The sequence below is a fragment of the Manis pentadactyla genome, chromosome 16 (assembly GCF_030020395.1).
Source record: "Manis pentadactyla isolate mManPen7 chromosome 16, mManPen7.hap1, whole genome shotgun sequence".
Lineage (NCBI taxonomy): Eukaryota > Metazoa > Chordata > Mammalia > Pholidota > Manidae > Manis > Manis pentadactyla.
The window spans coordinates 609,518-629,715 of record NC_080034.1 but is presented as its reverse complement, the minus strand read 5'-3'; positions in this window follow the sequence as shown (position 1 = coordinate 629,715).

Sequence of the window (20,198 nt, the reverse complement as noted above, 5' to 3'; positions counted from 1 at the left end):
TGCAAATGATAGGATTTGTTTTCTTCTTATGGCTGCCTACTGCACTTTTTAAACTGGATTTCATTCTTCATTTTTGTTTGTAGTTTCGCTATGTGCTTTCACCATTGCTCTCCTGGTTATGAGCAGTAGCTATGTGTTAATCGATATGTACCTATATCTATCTATCTGTCTGTCTATCTATTTATCAATCAATCAATCAATCATCTTTTTGTCTGCCCATCAGTCCTTGTGTACAGAACAGTTAACCATATGTCCTATATCACTTTCCTACACTATGCTTCCAAAAATCCTGCAAAGTACCTAGGCTGTAGAGAGAGCACAGGGTTCACCGAGACACTTGCAGGTCGAGTCGGCCGCGTGTACCTACAATACCAGGAAATTTTTGTGCCGGGACTTGAACCCGTGTCTCTATCCTCTGTCCTCTTTCATCTCCTTCTAACTTACTGTCTGTATTTAGCCACATTCTTTGACTAAGTGCTCCCTGAAGACCACAAGTATCATTCCTCTGGGCCTGTTGTCACGAGAAAAGTAAACTTGTTCTTTGCTCACCACCATGTTTGAAGGACATCAGCGTGATCTCCGCCGATAGGACGGAGGGTCAAATAAAAAGGAACACCAATTTCTAGATAGGTGAAGTTGGGAGCTAAGAGTGTATTGTGGGGTGACGTGTTTATTTGAGTGTCCAAACTTCCCTCTTTAGGTAGTTATTAGATCTTCATGTTCGTGAACATCATAAAACCCAATGATTTCAAAAGCCCGGATGCTTATTATTACAGCAACTCAGTTGTCGAGGTGAATGAAAATGAGAAGTATGTTGCTGCACCACTAAATCAATTTCTTGGAACGGCTGAAACTAAACATAAAGAATTCACGGAGGCCAGATAGGGCTATTTTCTTCTGACTGTATCAGGGGACTCAAACAGAATTCATTTGTTTGATTGTTTGTTTTTCAGTTTCACTCGTGTAGCGTATTTGTCCACACACCTTCGGCTTGTAGTTTGTCTGTGTCCTTGGATCTCAAGTGAGTCTCCTGTAAGTAAGCACGGAGGTGTCTTGAGTTTTCATCCCTTCCTTTAACCCTGTGTCTTTTGTTTGCTGCACTCAGTGCCTGACCTTTTATTCTGATGATTCAGAGCTGTGCACTTATTGCACTTAAAGAATTTTTTTTATCATTAAGCTTAAATCACTTGAAGAACATTATGTTTACTATGCTCCCCCCTTCACCAAGTACCCCTGAAAAACCTCTTCAGTCGCTGTCGATCTGCGTAGTTGGATGCTGTAGACCCCTTCACCATGTCCCTCCCAACAGACCCCGTTACAATCGCTGACATTCAGTGAGTAGTAAGATGCTATATGATCTCTACTAGCCTTCTCTGTGTTGTACAGCACTCCCCATGCCCCCTCGACCCCAAGCATTATACATGCTAAAACTAATGCCCCCATTCTTTCTCCTCACACTTATCCCTCCCTTCAGACCCACCCTGCCCAGTCCTTTTCCCTTTGGTAACTTTTAGTCAACTCTCGGGTTCTGTGAGTCTGCTGCTGTTCTTTTCCTTCAGTTTTTCTTTGTTGTTATACTCCACACATGAGTGAAAACACTTGGTACTTGTCTTTCTCGGCCTGGCCTATTTCTCTGAACATACTACCGTCTAGCTCCGTCCAGGTCATTGCAAATGGTAGGATTTGCTTTCTTCTTAAGGCTGCTTACTGCACTTTTAAACTGGATTTCATTCTTCCTTTTTGTTTGTAGTTTAGCTATGTTATTCACCATTCAACTCCTGGTTATGAACAATAGCTTTGTGTCATTCGATATGTATTTGTATCTATCTATCTAATTGTCTATCTATGTGTCTATGTATGTATGTATGTATGTATCTATCTATCTATCTATCTATCTATCTTCCTATCATCTATCTATGATGTCTGTCATCTACCAATCTCTGTACCTATCTATCTATCTTTCATCTGTCATCTGTGTACCTATTTATCTATGAATCAATCATCTTTTTGTCTGCCCATCTATCCTTCTGTACAGAACAGTTAACAACATAGCCTATATCTCTTCCCTACATTATGCTTCCAGAAATCTTGCAAGGTAACTAAGCCATAAGGAGAGCACTGTGTTCACCGATACACTTTCAGGTAGAGTCAGCCGCGTGTGCTTAAAAAACCAGTAAATGGAGGTGAAAGGACTTGAACCTGTATCTCTGTCCTCTGTCCTCTTATACTTCCTGCTCGCTTGGTGACTTTATTTAGCCACATTCAGTGAGTAAGTGATCCCAGAAGACCACAAGTATCCTTCGTCTGGTCCGGTTGTCGAAAGAAAAGTGTACTTGGTTCTTTGCACACCACCATGTTTGAGGGACATTGGCGTGATCACTGCTGATAGGTGCAGGGACAAATATAAAGGAACACCTATTTCTGGACAGGAGCAGTTGGGAACAAAGAGTGTGTTGTGGAGTGAAGTGTTTATTTGAGGGTCCAAACTTCCCTCCTTAGGTGGTTATTACTTCTTTACATTCGTGAACATCATAAAAAGCAATGATTTTAAAAGCCCAGACGCATATTATTACAGCAATTCATTTGTTGAGGTGAGAGGAAATGAGAAGGAACTTGCTGCACCACTAAATCTATGCCTGAGCACTGCTGAAATCAAACAAAAAGAATTCACGTTGGCTAGATAGGGCTATTTTCTACTGACTCTCTCTGGGCACTCAAACAGAATTCATTTGTTTGTTTGTTTCTTATTTTCACTTGTATAGGTAATCTGTCCCCGCCCCTTCAGCTTGTAGTTTGTCTGTGTCCTTGGATCTCAAGTGAGTCTCCAGTAAGGGAGCACGTAGGAGGTCTTGAGTTTTCATCAGTTCTTCTAACACTGTGTCTTTTGATTGGAGCACTCAAAGCCTGTACTTTTATTCTGATATTTGAGAGCTGTGCTCTTACTGCACTTTGAAATATTTTTTGTTCTCATTAATATACAATCACATGCAGAACATTATGTTTTCCAGTCTACACCCTTCACCAAGTCCCCGGCAAAAGCCAGTTACAGTCGCTGTCCGTCAGCGTGTACTAAGATGCTGTAGAATCACTACATGTCTTCTCTGTGTTATGCAGCCGTACAAATGACCTCCCAAGTTACACACTATTCATGCTAATCCTAATGCCCCCATTCTTTTTCCCCGCCGTTATTACTCCCTTCCCACAAACCCTCCCCAGTCCCTTCCTTTTTGGTATCTGTTATACCACTCTCGGGTTCTGTGAGTCTGCTGCTGTCTTTTCCTTCAGTTTTTCTTTGTTATCATACTCCACACAAGAGTGAAATCATTTGGTACATGTATTTCTCCTCCTTGAATATTTGACTGAGCATAATAACCTCTAGCTCCATCCACGTTATTGCAAATGATAGGATTTGTTTTCTTCTTATGGCTGCCTACTGCACTTTTTCAACTGGATTTCATTCTTCATTTTTGTTTGTAGTTTTGCTATGTGCTTTCACCATTGCTCTCCTGGTTATGAGCAGTAGCTATGTGTTAATCGATATGTACCTATATCTATCTATCTGTCTGTCTATTTATCAATCAATCAATCAAATCTTTTTGTCTGCCCATCTTTCCTTGTGTACAGAACAGTTAACCATATGTCCTATGTCACTTTCCTACACTATGCTTCCAAAAATCCTGCAAAGTATCTAGGCTGTAGAGAGAGCACTGGGTTCACCGAGACACTTGCAGGTCGAGTCGGGCGCGTGTACCTACAAAACCAGGAAATTTTTGTGCCAGGACTTGAATCCGTGTCTCTATCCTCTGTCCTCTTTCATCTCCTTCTAACTTACTGTCTGTATTTAGCCACATTCTTTGACTACGTGCTCCCTGAAGACCACAAGTATCATTCCTCTGGGCCTGTTGTCACGAGAAAAGTAAACTTGTTCTTTGCTCACCACCATGTTTGAAGGACATCAGCGTGATCTCCGCCGATAGGACGGAGGGTCAAATAAAAAGGAACACCAATTTCTAGATAGGTGAAGTTGGGAGCTAAGAGTGTACTGTGGGGTGACGTGTTTATTTGTGTCCAAACTTTCCTCTTTAGGTAGTTATCAGATCTTCACATTCGTGAACATCATAAAACCCACTGATTTCAAAGGCCCAGATGCTTATTATTACAGCAACTCTGTTGTCGAGGTGAGAGAAAATGAGAAGTATGTTGCTCCACCACTAAATAAATGGCTGGGAACGGCTGAAACTAAACATAAAGAATTCACGGAGGCCAGATAGGTCAATTTTCTTCTGACTGTATCAGGGGACTCAAACAGAATTCATTTGTTTGATTGTTTGTTTTTCAGTTTCATTCGTGAAGCATATTTGTCCACACACGTTCGGCTTGTAGTTTGTCTGTGTCCTTGGATCTCAAGTGAGTCTCCTGTAAGTAAGCAGGTAGGTGTCTTGAGTTTTCTTCCCTTCTTTTAACCCTGTGTCTTTTGTTTGCTGCACTCAGTGCCTGACCTTTTATTCTGATGATTCAGAGCTGTGCACTTATTGCACTTAAAGAATTTTTTTTGTCATTAAGCTAAAATCACATGAAGAACATTATGTTTACTATGCTCCCCCGTTCACCAAGTACCCCTGAAAAACCTCTTCAGTCGCTGTCGATCTGTGTAGTTGGATGCTGTAGACCCCTTCACCATGTCCCTCCCAACAGACCCCGTTACAGTCGCTGACCATCAGTGAGTAGTAAGATGCTATATGATCTCTACTATCCTTCCCTATGTCGTACAGCACTCCCCATGCCCCCTCGACCCCAAGCATTATACGTGCTAAAACTAATGCCCCCATTCTTTCTCCTCACACTTATCCCTCCCTTCAGACCCACCCTGCACAGTCCTTTTCCCTTTGGTAACTTTTAGTCAACTCTTGGGTTCTGTGACTCTGCTGCTGTTTTTTTCCTTCAGTTTTTCTTTGTTGTTATACTCCACACATGAGTGAAAACACTTGGTACTTGTCTTTCTCGGCCTGGCCTATTTCTCTGAACATACTACCGTCTAGCTCCATCCAGGACATTGCAAATGGTAGTATTTGTTTTCTCCTTAAGGCTGCTTACTGTACTTTTTAAACTGGATTTCATTCTTCCTTTTTGTTTGTAGTATAGCTATGTTATTCACCGTTCAACTCCTGGTTATGAACAATAGCTATGTGACAATCGATATGTATCTGTATCTATCTATCTAATTGTCTGTCTGTCTATATATCTATGTATGTATGTATGTATGTATGTATGTATGTATGTATGTATGTATCTATCTATCTATCTATCTATCTTTCTATCTATCTTCCTATCATCAATCTATGATGTCTGTCATCTATCAATCTCTGTACCTATCTATCTATCTTTCATCTGTCATCTGTGTACCTATCTATCTATGAATCAATCATCTTTTTGTCTGCCCATCTATCCTTCTGTACAGAAGAGTTAACAACATAGCCTATGTCTCTTCCCTACATTATGCTTCCAGAAATCTTGCAAGGTAACTTAGCCATAAGGAGAGCACTGTGTTCACCGATACACTTTCAGGTAGAGTGAGCCGCGTGTGCTTACAAAACCGGTAAATGGAGGTGAAAGGACTTGAACCTGTATCTCTGTCCTCTGTCCTCTTATACTTCCTGCTCGCTTTGTGACTTTATTTAGCCACATTCAGTGAGTAAGTGATCCCTGAAGACCACAAGTATCCTTCGTCTGGTCCGGTTGTCGAAAGAAAAGTGTACTTGTTTCTTTGCACACCACCATGTTTGAGGGACATCGGCGTGATCACTGCTGATAGGTGCAGGGACAAATATAAAGGAACACCTATTTCTGGACAGGAGCAGATGGGAACAAAGAGTGTGTTGTGGAGTGAAGTGTTTATTTGAGGGTCCAAACTTCCCTCCTTAGGTGGTTATTACTTCTTTACATTCGTGAACATCATAAAAAGCAATGATTTTAAAAGCCCAGACGCATATTATTACAGCAATTCATTTGTTGAGGTGAGAGGAAATGAGAAGGAACTTGCTGCACCACTAAATCTATGCCTGAGCACTGCTGAAATCAAACAAAAAGAATTCACGTTGGCTAGATAGGGCTATTTTCTACTGACTCTCTCTGGGGACTCAAACAGAATTCATTTGTTTGTTTGTTTCTTATTTTCACTTGTATAGGTAATCTGTCCCCGCCCCTTCAGCTTGTAGTTTGTCTGTGTCCTTGGATCTCAAGTGAGTCTCCAGTAAGGGAGCACGTAGGAGGTCTTGAGTTTTCATCAGTTCTTCTAACACTGTGTCTTTTGATTGGAGCACTCAAAGCCTGTACTTTTATTCTGATATTTGAGAGCTGTGCTCTTACTGCACTTTGAAATATTTTTTGTTCTCATTAATATACAATCACATGCAGAACATTATGTTTTCCAGTCTACACCCTTCACCAAGTCCCCGGCAAAAGCCAGTTACAGTCGCTGTCCGTCAGCGTGTACTAAGATGCTGTAGAATCACTACATGTCTTCTCTGTGTTATGCAGCCGTACAAATGACCTCCCAAGTTACACACTATTCATGCTAATCCTAATGCCCCCATTCTTTTTCCCCGCCGTTATTACTCCCTTCCCACAAACCCTCCCCAGTCCCTTCCTTTTTGGTATCTGTTATACCACTCTCGGGTTCTGTGAGTCTGCTGCTGTCGTTTCCTTCAGTTTTTCTTTGTTATCATACTCCACACAAGAGTGAAATCATTTGGTACATGTATTTCTCCTCCTTGAATATTTGACTGAGCATAATAAACTCTAGCTCCATCCACGTTATTGCAAATGATAGGATTTGTTTTCTTCTTATGGCTGCCTACTGCACTTTTTAAACTGGATTTCATTCTTCATTTTTGTTTGTAGTTTCGCTATGAGCTTTCACCATTGCTCTCCTGGTTATGAGCAGTAGCTATGTGTTAATCGATATGTACCTATATCTATCTATCTGTCTGTCTATCTATTTATCAATCAATCAAATCTTTTTGTCTGCCCATCAGTCCTTGTGTACAGAACAGTTAACCATATGTCCTATATCACTTTCCTACACTATGCTTCCAAAAATCCTGCAAAGTATCTAGGCTGTAGAGAGAGCACTGGGTTCACCGAGACACTTGCAGGTCGAGTCGGGCGCGTGTACCTACAAAACCAGGAAATTTTTGTGCTGGGACTTGAACCCGTGTCTCTATCCTCTGTCCTCTTTCATCTCCTTCTAACTTACTGTCTGTATTTAGCCACATTCTTTGACTAAGTGCTCCCTGAAGACCACAAGTGTCATTCCTCTGGGCCTGTTGTCACGAGAAAAGTAAACTTGTTCTTTGCTCACCACCATGTTTGAAGGACATCAGCGTGATCTCCGCCGATAGGACGGAGGGTCAAATAAAAAGGAACACCAATTTCTAGATAGGTGAAGTTGGGAGCTAAGAGTGTACTGTGGGGTGACGTGTTTATTTGAGTGTCCAAACTTTCCTCTTTAGGTAGTTATTAGATCATCACATTCGTGAACATCATAAAACCCACTGATTTCAAAGGCCCAGATGCTTATTGTTACAACAACTCTGTTGTCGAGGTGAGAGAAAATGAGAAGTATGTTGCTGCACCACTAAATGAATGGCTGGGAACGGCTGAAACTAAACATAAAGAATTCACGGAGGCCAGATAGGTCTATTTTCTTCTGACTGTATCAGGGGACTCAAAAAGAATTCATTTGTTTGATTGTTTGTTTTTCAGTTTCATTCGTGTAGCGTATTTGTCCACACACGTTCGGCTTGTAGTTTGTCTGTGTCCTTGGATCTCAAGTGAGTCTCCTGTAAGTAAGCAGGTAGGTGTCTTGAGTTTTCTTCCCTTCTTTTAACCCTGTGTCTTTTGTTTGCTGCACTCAGTGCCTGACCTTTTATTCTGATGATTCAGAGCTGTGCACTTATTGCACTTAAAGAATTTTTTTATCATTAAGCTAAAATCACATGAAGAACATTATGTTTACTATGCTCCCCCCTTCACCAAGTACCCCTGAGAAACCTCTTCAGTCGCTGTCGATCTGCGTAGTTGGATGCTGTAGACCCCTTCACCATGTCCCTCCCAACAGACCCCGTTACAGTCGCTGACCATCAGTGAGTAGTAAGATGCTATATGATCTCTACTATCCTTCCCTATGTCGTACAGCACTCCCCATGCCCCCTCGACCCCAAGCATTGTACGTGCTAAAACTAATGCCCCCATTCTTTCTCCTCACACTTATCCCTCCCTTCAGACCCACCCTGCACAGTCCTTTTCCCTTTGGTAACTTTTAGTCAACTCTTGGGTTCTGTGACTCTGCTGCTGTTTTTTTCCTTCAGTTTTTCTTTGTTGTTATACTCCACACATGAGTGAAAACACTTGGTACTTGTCTTTCTCGGCCTGGCCTATTTCTCTGAACATACTACCGTCTAGCTCCATCCAGGTCATTGCAAATGGTAGTATTTGTTTTCTCCTTAAGGCTGCTTACTGTACTTTTTAAACTGGATTTCATTCTTCCTTTTTGTTTGTAGTTTAGCTATGTTATTCACTGTTCAACTCCTGGTTATGAACAATAGCTATGTGACAATCGATATGTTTCTGTATCTATCTATCTAATTGTCTGTCTGTCTATATATCTATGTATGTATGTATGTATGTATGTATGTATGTATGTATCTATCTATCTATCTATCTATCTATCTATCTATCTGTCTATCTATCTATCTTTCTATCTATCTTCCTATCATCAATCTATGATGTCTGTCATCTATCAATCTCTGTACCTATCTATCTATCTTTCATCTGTCATCTGTGTACCTATCTAACTATGAATCAATCATCTTTTTGTCTGCCCATCTATCCTTCTGTACACAAGAGTTAACAACATAGCCTGTGTCTCTTCCCTACATTATGCTTCCAGAAATCTTGCAAGGTAACTAAGCCATAAGGAGAGCACTGTGTTCACCGATACACTTTCAGGTAGAGTCAGCCGCGTGTGCTTACAAAACCGGTAAATGGAGGTGAAAGGACTTGAACCTGTATCTCTGTCCTCTGTCCTCTTATACTTCCTGCTCGCTTTGTGACTTTATTTAGCCACATTCAGTGAGTAAGTGATCCCTGAAGACCACAAGTATCCTTCGTCTGGTCCGGTTGTCGAAAGAAAAGTGTACTTGTTTCTTTGCACACCACCATGTTTGAGGGACATCGGCGTGATCACTGCTGATAGGTGCAGGGACAAATATAAAGGAACACCTATTTCTGGACAGGAGCAGATGGGAACAAAGAGTGTGTTGTGGAGTGAAGTGTTTATTTGAGGGTCCAAACTTCCCTCCTTAGGTGGTTATTACTTCTTTACATTCGTGAACATCATAAAAAGCAATGATTTTAAAAGCCCAGACGCATATTATTACAGCAATTCATTTGTTGAGGTGAGAGGAAATGAGAAGGAACTTGCTGCACCACTAAATCTATGCCTGAGCACTGCTGAAATCAAACAAAAAGATTTCACGTTGGCTAGATAGGGCTATTTTCTACTGACTCTCTCTGGGGACTCAAACAGAATTCATTTGTTTGTTTGTTTCTTATTTTCACTTGTATAGGTAATCTGTCCCCGCCCCTTCAGCTTGTAGTTTGTCTGTGTCCTTGGATCTCAAGTGAGTCTCCAGTAAGGGAGCACGTAGGAGGTCTTGAGTTTTCATCAGTTCTTCTAACACTGTGTCTTTTGATTGGAGCACTCAAAGCCTGTACTTTTATTCTGATATTTGAGAGCTGTGCTCTTACTGCACTTTGAAATATTTTTTGTTCTCATTAATATACAATCACATGCAGAACATTATGTTTTCCAGTCTACACCCTTCACCAAGTCCCCGGCAAAAGCCAGTTACAGTCGCTGTCCGTCAGCGTGTACTAAGATGCTGTAGAATCACTACATGTCTTCTCTGTGTTATGCAGCCGTACAAATGACCTCCCAAGTTACACACTATTCATGCTAATCCTAATGCCCCCATTCTTTTTCCCCGCCGTTATTACTCCCTTCCCACAAACCCTCCCCAGTCCCTTCCTTTTTGGTATCTGTTATACCACTCTCGGGTTCTGTGAGTCTGCTGCTGTCGTTTCCTTCAGTTTTTCTTTGTTATCATACTCCACACAAGAGTGAAATCATTTGGTACATGTATTTCTCCTCCTTGAATATTTGACTGAGCATAATAAACTCTAGCTCCATCCACGTTATTGCAAATGATAGGATTTGTTTTCTTCTTATGGCTGCCTACTGCACTTTTTAAACTGGATTTCATTCTTCATTTTTGTTTGTAGTTTCGCTATGAGCTTTCACCATTGCTCTCCTGGTTATGAGCAGTAGCTATGTGTTAATCGATATGTACCTATATCTATCTATCTGTCTGTCTATCTATTTATCAATCAATCAAATCTTTTTGTCTGCCCATCAGTCCTTGTGTACAGAACAGTTAACCATATGTCCTATATCACTTTCCTACACTATGCTTCCAAAAATCCTGCAAAGTATCTAGGCTGTAGAGAGAGCACTGGGTTCACCGAGACACTTGCAGGTCGAGTCGGGCGCGTGTACCTACAAAACCAGGAAATTTTTGTGCTGGGACTTGAACCCGTGTCTCTATCCTCTGTCCTCTTTCATCTCCTTCTAACTTACTGTCTGTATTTAGCCACATTCTTTGACTAAGTGCTCCCTGAAGACCACAAGTGTCATTCCTCTGGGCCTGTTGTCACGAGAAAAGTAAACTTGTTCTTTGCTCACCACCATGTTTGAAGGACATCAGCGTGATCTCCGCCGATAGGACGGAGGGTCAAATAAAAAGGAACACCAATTTCTAGATAGGTGAAGTTGGGAGCTAAGAGTGTACTGTGGGGTGACGTGTTTATTTGAGTGTCCAAACTTTCCTCTTTAGGTAGTTATTAGATCATCACATTCGTGAACATCATAAAACCCACTGATTTCAAAGGCCCAGATGCTTATTGTTACAACAACTCTGTTGTCGAGGTGAGAGAAAATGAGAAGTATGTTGCTGCACCACTAAATGAATGGCTGGGAACGGCTGAAACTAAACATAAAGAATTCACGGAGGCCAGATAGGTCTATTTTCTTCTGACTGTATCAGGGGACTCAAAAAGAATTCATTTGTTTGATTGTTTGTTTTTCAGTTTCATTCGTGTAGCGTATTTGTCCACACACGTTCGGCTTGTAGTTTGTCTGTGTCCTTGGATCTCAAGTGAGTCTCCTGTAAGTAAGCAGGTAGGTGTCTTGAGTTTTCTTCCCTTCTTTTAACCCTGTGTCTTTTGTTTGCTGCACTCAGTGCCTGACCTTTTATTCTGATGATTCAGAGCTGTGCACTTATTGCACTTAAAGAATTTTTTTATCATTAAGCTAAAATCACATGAAGAACATTATGTTTACTATGCTCCCCCCTTCACCAAGTACCCCTGAAAAACCTCTTCAGTCGCTGTCGATCTGCGTAGTTGGATGCTGTAGACCCCTTCACCATGTCCCTCCCAACAGACCCCGTTACAGTCGCTGACCATCAGTGAGTAGTAAGATGCTATATGATCTCTACTATCCTTCCCTATGTCGTACAGCACTCCCCATGCCCCCTCGACCCCAAGCATTGTACGTGCTAAAACTAATGCCCCCATTCTTTCTCCTCACACTTATCCCTCCCTTCAGACCCACAGTGCACAGTCCTTTACCCTTTGGTAACTTTTAGTCAACTCTTGGGTTCTGTGAGTCTGCTGCTGTTTTTTTCCTTCAGTTTTTCTTTGTTGTTATACTCCACACATGAGTGAAAACACTTGGTACTTGTCTTTCTCGGCCTGGCCTATTTCTCTGAACATACTACCGTCTAGCTCCATCCAGGTCATTGCAAATGGTAGTATTTGTTTTCTCCTTAAGGCTGCTTACTGTACTTTTTAAACTGGATTTCATTCTTCCTTTTTGTTTGTAGTTTAGCTATGTTATTCACCGTTCAACTCCTGGTTATGAACAATAGCTATGTGACAATCGATATGTTTCTGTATCTATCTATCTAATTGTCTGTCTGTCTATATATGTATGTATGTATGTATGTATGTATGTATGTATGTATGTATGTATCTATCTATCTATCTATCTATCTATCTGTCTATCTATCTATCTTTCTATCTATCTTCCTATCATCAATCTATGATGTCTGTCATCTATCAATCTCTGTACCTATCTATCTATCTTTCATCTGTCATCTGTGTACCTATCTATCTATGAATCAATCATCTTTTTGTCTGCCCATCTATCCTTCTGTACACAAGAGTTAACAACATAGCCTGTGTCTCTTCCCTACATTATGCTTCCAGAAATCTTGCAAGGTAACTAAGCCATAAGGAGAGCACTGTGTTCACCGATACACTTTCAGGTAGAGTCAGCCGCGTGTGCTTACAAAACCGGTAAATGGAGGTGAAAGGACTTGAACCTGTATCTCTGTCCTCTGTCCTCTTATACTTCCTGCTCGCTTTGTGACTTTATTTAGCCACATTCAGTGAGTAAGTGATCCCTGAAGACCACAAGTATCCTTCGTCTGGTCCGGTTGTCGAAAGAAAAGTGTACTTGTTTCTTTGCACACCACCATGTTTGAGGGACATCGGCGTGATCACTGCTGATAGGTGCAGGGACAAATATAAAGGAACACCTATTTCTGGACAGGAGCAGATGGGAACAAAGAGTGTGTTGTGGAGTGAAGTGTTTATTTGAGGGTCCAAACTTCCCTCCTTAGGTGGTTATTACTTCTTTACATTCGTGAACATCATAAAAAGCAATGATTTTAAAAGCCCAGACGCATATTATTACAGCAATTCATTTGTTGAGGTGAGAGGAAATGAGAAGGAACTTGCTGCACCACTAAATCTATGCCTGAGCACTGCTGAAATCAAACAAAAAGATTTCACGTTGGCTAGATAGGGCTATTTTCTACTGACTCTCTCTGGGGACTCAAACAGAATTCATTTGTTTGTTTGTTTCTTATTTTCACTTGTATAGGTAATCTGTCCCCGCCCCTTCAGCTTGTAGTTTGTCTGTGTCCTTGGATCTCAAGTGAGTCTCCAGTAAGGGAGCACGTAGGAGGTCTTGAGTTTTCATCAGTTCTTCTAACACTGTGTCTTTTGATTGGAGCACTCAAAGCCTGTACTTTTATTCTGATATTTGAGAGCTGTGCTCTTACTGCACTTTGAAATATTTTTTGTTCTCATTAATATACAATCACATGCAGAACATTATGTTTTCCAGTCTACACCCTTCACCAAGTCCCCGGCAAAAGCCAGTTACAGTCGCTGTCCGTCAGCGTGTACTAAGATGCTGTAGAATCACTACATGTCTTCTCTGTGTTATGCAGCCGTACAAATGACCTCCCAAGTTACACACTATTCATGCTAATCCTAATGCCCCCATTCTTTTTCCCCGCCGTTATTACTCCCTTCCCACAAACCCTCCCCAGTCCCTTCCTTTTTGGTATCTGTTATACCACTCTCGGGTTCTGTGAGTCTGCTGCTGTCGTTTCCTTCAGTTTTTCTTTGTTATCATACTCCACACAAGAGTGAAATCATTTGGTACATGTATTTCTCCTCCTTGAATATTTGACTGAGCATAATAAACTCTAGCTCCATCCACGTTATTGCAAATGATAGGATTTGTTTTCTTCTTATGGCTGCCTACTGCACTTTTTAAACTGGATTTCATTCTTCATTTTTGTTTGTAGTTTCGCTATGAGCTTTCACCATTGCTCTCCTGGTTATGAGCAGTAGCTATGTGTTAATCGATATGTACCTATATCTATCTATCTGTCTGTCTATCTATTTATCAATCAATCAAATCTTTTTGTCTGCCCATCAGTCCTTGTGTACAGAACAGTTAACCATATGTCCTATATCACTTTCCTACACTATGCTTCCAAAAATCCTGCAAAGTATCTAGGCTGTAGAGAGAGCACTGGGTTCACCGAGACACTTGCAGGTCGAGTCGGGCGCGTGTACCTACAAAACCAGGAAATTTTTGTGCTGGGACTTGAACCCGTGTCTCTATCCTCTGTCCTCTTTCATCTCCTTCTAACTTACTGTCTGTATTTAGCCACATTCTTTGACTAAGTGCTCCCTGAAGACCACAAGTGTCATTCCTCTGGGCCTGTTGTCACGAGAAAAGTAAACTTGTTCTTTGCTCACCACCATGTTTGAAGGACATCAGCGTGATCTCCGCCGATAGGACGGAGGGTCAAATAAAAAGGAACACCAATTTCTAGATAGGTGAAGTTGGGAGCTAAGAGTGTACTGTGGGGTGACGTGTTTATTTGAGTGTCCAAACTTTCCTCTTTAGGTAGTTATTAGATCATCACATTCGTGAACATCATAAAACCCACTGATTTCAAAGGCCCAGATGCTTATTGTTACAACAACTCTGTTGTCGAGGTGAGAGAAAATGAGAAGTATGTTGCTGCACCACTAAATGAATGGCTGGGAACGGCTGAAACTAAACATAAAGAATTCACGGAGGCCAGATAGGTCTATTTTCTTCTGACTGTATCAGGGGACTCAAAAAGAATTCATTTGTTTGATTGTTTGTTTTTCAGTTTCATTCGTGTAGCGTATTTGTCCACACACGTTCGGCTTGTAGTTTGTCTGTGTCCTTGGATCTCAAGTGAGTCTCCTGTAAGTAAGCAGGTAGGTGTCTTGAGTTTTCTTCCCTTCTTTTAACCCTGTGTCTTTTGTTTGCTGCACTCAGTGCCTGACCTTTTATTCTGATGATTCAGAGCTGTGCACTTATTGCACTTAAAGAATTTTTTTATCATTAAGCTAAAATCACATGAAGAACATTATGTTTACTATGCTCCCCCCTTCACCAAGTACCCCTGAAAAACCTCTTCAGTCGCTGTCGATCTGCGTAGTTGGATGCTGTAGACCCCTTCACCATGTCCCTCCCAACAGACCCCGTTACAGTCGCTGACCATCAGTGAGTAGTAAGATGCTATATGATCTCTACTATCCTTCCCTATGTCGTACAGCACTCCCCATGCCCCCTCGACCCCAAGCATTATACGTGCTAAAACTAATGCCCCCATTCTTTCTCCTCACACTTATCCCTCCCTTCAGACCCACAGTGCACAGTCCTTTACCCTTTGGTAACTTTTAGTCAACTCTTGGGTTCTGTGAGTCTGCTGCTGTTTTTTTCCTTCAGTTTTTCTTTGTTGTTATACTCCACACATGAGTGAAAACACTTGGTACTTGTCTTTCTCGGCCTGGCCTATTTCTCTGAACATACTACCGTCTAGCTCCATCCAGGTCATTGCAAATGGTAGTATTTGTTTTCTCCTTAAGGCTGCTTACTGTACTTTTTAAACTGGATTTCATTCTTCCTTTTTGTTTGTAGTTTAGCTATGTTATTCACCGTTCAACTCCTGGTTATGAACAATAGCTATGTGACAATCGATATGTTTCTGTATCTATCTATCTAATTGTCTGTCTGTCTATATATGTATGTATGTATGTATGTATGTATGTATGTATGTATGTATGTATCTATCTATCTATCTATCTATCTATCTGTCTATCTATCTATCTTTCTATCTATCTTCCTATCATCAATCTATGATGTCTGTCATCTATCAATCTCTGTACCTATCTATCTATCTTTCATCTGTCATCTGTGTACCTATCTATCTATGAATCAATCATCTTTTTGTCTGCCCATCTATCCTTCTGTACACAAGAGTTAACAACATAGCCTGTGTCTCTTCCCTACATTATGCTTCCAGAAATCTTGCAAGGTAACTAAGCCATAAGGAGAGCACTGTGTTCACCGATACACTTTCAGGTAGAGTCAGCCGCGTGTGCTTACAAAACCGGTAAATGGAGGTGAAAGGACTTGAACCTGTATCTCTGTCCTCTGTCCTCTTATACTTCCTGCTCGCTTTGTGACTTTATTTAGCCACATTCAGTGAGTAAGTGATCCCTGAAGACCACAAGTATCCTTCGTCTGGTCCGGTTGTCGAAAGAAAAGTGTACTTGTTTCTTTGCACACCACCATGTTTGAGGGACATCGGCGTGATCACTGCTGATAGGTGCAGGGACAAATATAAAGGAACACCTATTTCTGGACAGGAGCAGATGGGAACAAAGAGTGTGTTGTGGAGTGAAGTGTTTATTTGAGGGTCCAAACTTCCCTCCTTAGGTGGTTATTACTTCTTTACATTCGTGAACATCATAAAAAGCAATGATTTTAAAAGCCCAGACGCATATTATTACAGCAATTCATTTGTTGAGGTGAGAGGAAATGAGAAGGAACTTGCTGCACCACTAAATCTATGCCTGAGCACTGCTGAAATCAAACAAAAAGATTTCACGTTGGCTAGATAGGGCTATTTTCTACTGACTCTCTCTGGGGACTCAAACAGAATTCATTTGTTTGTTTGTTTCTTATTTTCACTTGTATAGGTAATCTGTCCCCGCCCCTTCAGCTTGTAGTTTGTCTGTGTCCTTGGATCTCAAGTGAGTCTCCAGTAAGGGAGCACGTAGGAGGTCTTGAGTTTTCATCAGTTCTTCTAACACTGTGTCTTTTGATTGGAGCACTCAAAGCCTGTACTTTTATTCTGATATTTGAGAGCTGTGCTCTTACTGCACTTTGAAATATTTTTTGTTCTCATTAATATACAATCACATGCAGAACATTATGTTTTCCAGTCTACACCCTTCACCAAGTCCACGGCAAAAGCCAGTTACAGTCGCTGTCCGTCAGCGTGTACTAAGATGCTGTAGAATCACTACATGTCTTCTCTGTGTTATGCAGCCGTACAAATGACCTCCCAAGTTACACACTATTCATGCTAATCCTAATGCCCCCATTCTTTTTCCCCGCCGTTATTACTCCCTTCCCACAAACCCTCCCCAGTCCCTTCCTTTTTGGTATCTGTTATACCACTCTCGGGTTCTGTGAGTCTGCTGCTGTCGTTTCCTTCAGTTTTTCTTTGTTATCATACTCCACACAAGAGTGAAATCATTTGGTACATGTATTTCTCCTCCTTGAATATTTGACTGAGCATAATAAACTCTAGCTCCATCCACGTTATTGCAAATGATAGGATTTGTTTTCTTCTTATGGCTGCCTACTGCACTTTTTAAACTGGATTTCATTCTTCATTTTTGTTTGTAGTTTCGCTATGAGCTTTCACCATTGCTCTCCTGGTTATGAGCAGTAGCTATGTGTTAATTGATATGTACCTATATCTATCTATCTGTCTGTCTATCTATTTATCAATCAATCAAATCTTTTTGTCTGCCCATCAGTCCTTGTGTACAGAACAGTTAACCATATGTCCTATATCACTTTCCTACACTATGCTTCCAAAAATCCTGCAAAGTATCTAGGCTGTAGAGAGAGCACTGGGTTCACCGAGACACTTGCAGGTCGAGTCGGGCGCGTGTACCTACAAAACCAGGAAATTTTTGTGCTGGGACTTGAACCCGTGTCTCTATCCTCTGTCCTCTTTCATCTCCTTCTAACTTACTGTCTGTATTTAGCCACATTCTTTGACTAAGTGCTCCCTGAAGACCACAAGTGTCATTCCTCTGGGCCTGTTGTCACGAGAAAAGTAAACTTGTTCTTTGCTCACCACCATGTTTGAAGGACATCAGCGTGATCTCCGCCGATAGGACGGAGGGTCAAATAAAAAGGAACACCAATTTCTAGATAGGTGAAGTTGGGAGCTAAGAGTGTACTGTGGGGTGACGTGTTTATTTGAGTGTCCAAACTTTCCTCTTTAGGTAGTTATTAGATCATCACATTCGTGAACATCATAAAACCCACTGATTTCAAAGGCCCAGATGCTTATTGTTACAACAACTCTGTTGTCGAGGTGAGAGAAAATGAGAAGTATGTTGCTGCACCACTAAATGAATGGCTGGGAACGGCTGAAACTAAACATAAAGAATTCACGGAGGCCAGATAGGTCTATTTTCTTCTGACTGTATCAGGGGACTCAAAAAGAATTCATTTGTTTGATTGTTTGTTTTTCAGTTTCATTCGTGTAGCGTATTTGTCCACACACGTTCGGCTTGTAGTTTGTCTGTGTCCTTGGATCTCAAGTGAGTCTCCTGTAAGTAAGCAGGTAGGTGTCTTGAGTTTTCTTCCCTTCTTTTAACCCTGTGTCTTTTGTTTGCTGCACTCAGTGCCTGACCTTTTATTCTGATGATTCAGAGCTGTGCACTTATTGCACTTAAAGAATTTTTTTATCATTAAGCTAAAATCACATGAAGAACATTATGTTTACTATGCTCCCCCCTTCACCAAGTACCCCTGAAAAACCTCTTCAGTCGCTGTCGATCTGCGTAGTTGGATGCTGTAGACCCCTTCACCATGTCCCTCCCAACAGACCCCGTTACAGTCGCTGACCATCAGTGAGTAGTAAGATGCTATATGATCTCTACTATCCTTCCCTATGTCGTACAGCACTCCCCATGCCCCCTCGACCCCAAGCATTATACGTGCTAAAACTAATGCCCCCATTCTTTCTCCTCACACTTATCCCTCCCTTCAGACCCACCCTGCACAGTCCTTTTCCCTTTGGTAACTTTTAGTCAACTCTTGGGTTCTGTGACTCTGCTGCTGTTTTTTTCCTTCAGTTTTTCTTTGTTGTTATACTCCACACATGAGTGAAAACACTTGGTACTTGTCTTTCTCGGCCTGGCCTATTTCTCTGAACATACTACCGTCTAGCTCCATCCAGGTCATTGCAAATGGTAGTATTTGTTTTCTCCTTAAGGCTGCTTACTGTACTTTTTAAACTGGATTTCATTCTTCCTTTTTGTTTGTAGTTTAGCTATGTTATTCACCGTTCAACTCCTGGTTATGAACAATAGCTATGTGACAATCGATATGTTTCTGTATCTATCTATCTAATTGTCTGTCTGTCTATATATCTATGTATGTATGTATGTATGTATGTATGTATGTATGTATGTATGTATCTATCTATCTATCTATCTATCTATCTATCTATCTATCTATCTATCTGTCTATCTATCTATCTTTCTATCTATCTTCCTATCATCAATCTATGATGTCTGTCATCTATCAATCTCTGTACCTATCTATCTATCTTTCATCTGTCATCTGTGTACCTATCTATCTATGAATCAATCATCTTTTTGTCTGCCCATCTATCCTTCTGTACACAAGAGTTAACAACATAGCCTGTGTCTCTTCCCTACATTATGCTTCCAGAAATCTTGCAAGGTAACTAAGCCATAAGGAGAGCACTGTGTTCACCGATACACTTTCAGGTAGAGTCAGCCGCGTGTGCTTACAAAACCGGTAAATGGAGGTGAAAGGACTTGAACCTGTATCTCTGTCCTCTGTCCTCTTATACTTCCTGCTCGCTTTGTGACTTTATTTAGCCACATTCAGTGAGTAAGTGATCCCTGAAGACCACAAGTATCCTTCGTCTGGTCCGGTTGTCGAAAGAAAAGTGTACTTGTTTCTTTGCACACCACCATGTTTGAGGGACATCGGCGTGATCACTGCTGATAGGTGCAGGGACAAATATAAAGGAACACCTATTTCTGGACAGGAGCAGATGGGAACAAAGAGTGTGTTGTGGAGTGAAGTGTTTATTTGAGGGTCCAAACTTCCCTCCTTAGGTGGTTATTACTTCTTTACATTCGTGAACATCATAAAAAGCAATGATTTTAAAAGCCCAGACGCATATTATTACAGCAATTCATTTGTTGAGGTGAGAGGAAATGAGAAGGAACTTGCTGCACCACTAAATCTATGCCTGAGCACTGCTGAAATCAAACAAAAAGATTTCACGTTGGCTAGATAGGGCTATTTTCTACTGACTCTCTCTGGGGTCTCAAACAGAATTCATTTGTTTGTTTGTTTCTTATTTTCTCTTGTATAGGTAATCTGTCCCCGCCCCTTCAGCTTGTAGTTTGTCTGTGTCCTTGGATCTCAAGTGAGTCTCCAGTAAGGGAGCACGTAGGAGGTCTTGAGTTTTCATCAGTTCTTCTAACACTGTGTCTTTTGATTGGAGCACTCAAAGCCTGTACTTTTATTCTGATATTTGAGAGCTGTGCTCTTACTGCACTTTGAAATATTTTTTGTTCTCATTAATATACAATCACAT